Source organism: Neofelis nebulosa, chromosome 4 (assembly GCF_028018385.1).
Source record: "Neofelis nebulosa isolate mNeoNeb1 chromosome 4, mNeoNeb1.pri, whole genome shotgun sequence".
NCBI classification, from domain to species: domain Eukaryota; kingdom Metazoa; phylum Chordata; class Mammalia; order Carnivora; family Felidae; genus Neofelis; species Neofelis nebulosa.
In genome coordinates, this window is record NC_080785.1 from 24505885 (window position 1) to 24508304 (window position 2420).

Below are 2420 nucleotides of genomic sequence, written 5' to 3' on the forward strand. Positions count from 1 at the left end.
TTGGGAACCTCGGGCTACTGACTCTGAGTTAACACCAACGGGGGGGCAGCAGGGGGGCCCAAAATGCTACGCCGATCAGACTGGAATCCTTCAGACCCAGTGTTGAGTAGAAAAACCGTCTCAAGGGAACACGCAAAGTGTAACACAATCTGTCTAAACTCTTCATCCCTATCCGGAAACATGCAAGTGAGCAAAACAAGCCAGTGAACCCTGGCTAACTTAGCAAGGATGTACAGAGATGCCTGAGGCCCGTGGCGGGGTGCCTCCCTGAACAGACAGCAAAGAGTCACATTTTGGTGGACATCTGTTATTGTCAGCCACCAGACATCCGTTCCCCTAGCCGTTCTCTTGTGACACCCCTCAATTTCCCTTGGGGAAACCACCCGGCCTGCTGCAGCGTTTGAGGAGATGTTCAATTAGCCACCCTTACCTGAATGCCCCGAGCTGTTCTGATGTCAGTGCCCTCCAAGACTGACTCTTTAACGGTCCCTTTGAGTCTGTGAGCCAACCCAGATCCTTCCAATAAATTCCCTTTGGTTTAAATTTGAGTCAGCTTCTTTTATTGGCAAAGAACTCTAACATACAGTGGCATCTATTCTCAAAGGGTTCCTAGCCCCACCAAGGAAATGAACATGTAAACAAGGATAAAGGTGTGAGAAGGGCAGTAAACAGGCACAGAGTACGATGTTAGCGTAGAGGAACTCCCATCAGCAGGGACAAGGATCACGACAGCAATAGGTAGAAACGCAAGGAAAGTTCCTTGCGTAGAGTGAAGGACATACAACACCCTCGTAGTGTCTAAACACCCCGTGCGTTTTGGAGACCACAAGAAATTTAGCATGTGGGAACATGAGGTTCAATGGAAGCAGCCTCTGGAGAAGCGGAGGGGCTGGAGATCGATCCAAGCCTGGCCATTTCATAACAGCGAGTTTAGTTTTTATCAAGGGTGAAGCTGTGGTCAGAACGGTGTTTCAGAAAGATGGCTCTTTCGAAGTACAGAAGGGAAGTGGGTTGGGAGAGATCGGAAACTCATTGGACTTTGGAGTTAGACTGGGTTCAGGTCCTGGCCCTGCTACTGACTCCCTCTGTGACCTTCAGCAAGTTCTTGAACCTCTCTGAGGCTCATATTCATCATCTGTAAAATGTGGTAACAAGAGTACCTACCTCCCAATGAGTTGCGTGGATTAAGTGATCTCTGTAAAGTTTCACCATAGGGTCGGGCACATGGTAGGTTGCTAAACGAAGTTAGCTATTATTGGCATAATGATGACAGCTTGGGAGACCCGCTGGGGTCATCGCAATAGTTTAGGTGAGAGTTGATGGAGTTTTAAACCAAGGCAATGGAAATGAGGGCGGAGAGCCCCTAAATGTTTGTAAATACACTGTATCAGTTGAGTGACTGGCCATTCATACAGGGACACTTTGAGAGTGGCATGGGTACATATCAATAATGATATAGGACCACAAGCATACATTGGGGAGCATGGTCACCCTTCACATTAGCTTGTTCTAAGTTGTGCTGCGAGACGTCCCTCACCAGCACCAACACTGCTCAGCTTGATTACAGCAGGCTGGAAGGAAATTTGTTTGGTTTTTATTTTTATTGGAGATTAAAAGAAACCCACAGACACTGGGCATACTCCCAGCTCGTGTCTTTTATGATCCTCTTGAGCCAGGATTTATAGCTGAACCCACCTGAGTGTGCACAAGGGGAAGAGGGGCACGTTCTTTCTCACTCTGTCACTCTATTTCCTATCGTGTGGACTCTAGAAAGGTGGGTCCTCTAGCCTTGATTTGCAGACCCGTGGCTCAAACACCATGCCAGCCTCAGTGGGCTTCCTGTGTCTCCGGAATAGGGCTCAGTATCTCTCCCACACCGTCCCTCGAGGCAGGTAACTTGTCTGTTTGGGCCTCTCTAATATGCCCAGCATCAAGCACAGTGCCTGGCACCTAGAGGGGGCTTGATAAATAGTTACTGAATATTGTGGTAGTGTTGTCCACGTAAGTATTTGCCATTTGTCCAGAGGCTGGCCAGAGCTCCTGCCCCACCCCTCATACACACAGATACTGTGGCTTCCAGTTTGCTTTCATTAGGCCCGGGCTAGGAAAAGCCAAATCCGTTAGGACTCCTGGTCACTGGTGGTCATCGTCATAGTTGGTCGGCATCATTGTCAAGATTTCTCTCACTTTGGCTTTGCAGCAGCCCTGCCTCTGTTTCCCTCTACCCCCCTGAATGAGGAAGTTGGCTTTTTCCTCAGGCCCGTTCCTCTGGACTGGACTTCTTGGCTCTGCTTGGCTGCTTTGGGGTTCCAGCTGAGCAGACAGAACATTTTTCCCATTTATTTTCCTAAGGGGTGAGCTCCCGTTCCTAATCGGTCCATCCCCAGCCTGAAGCCCTGCAGAGCACAGCCCGTAACAAC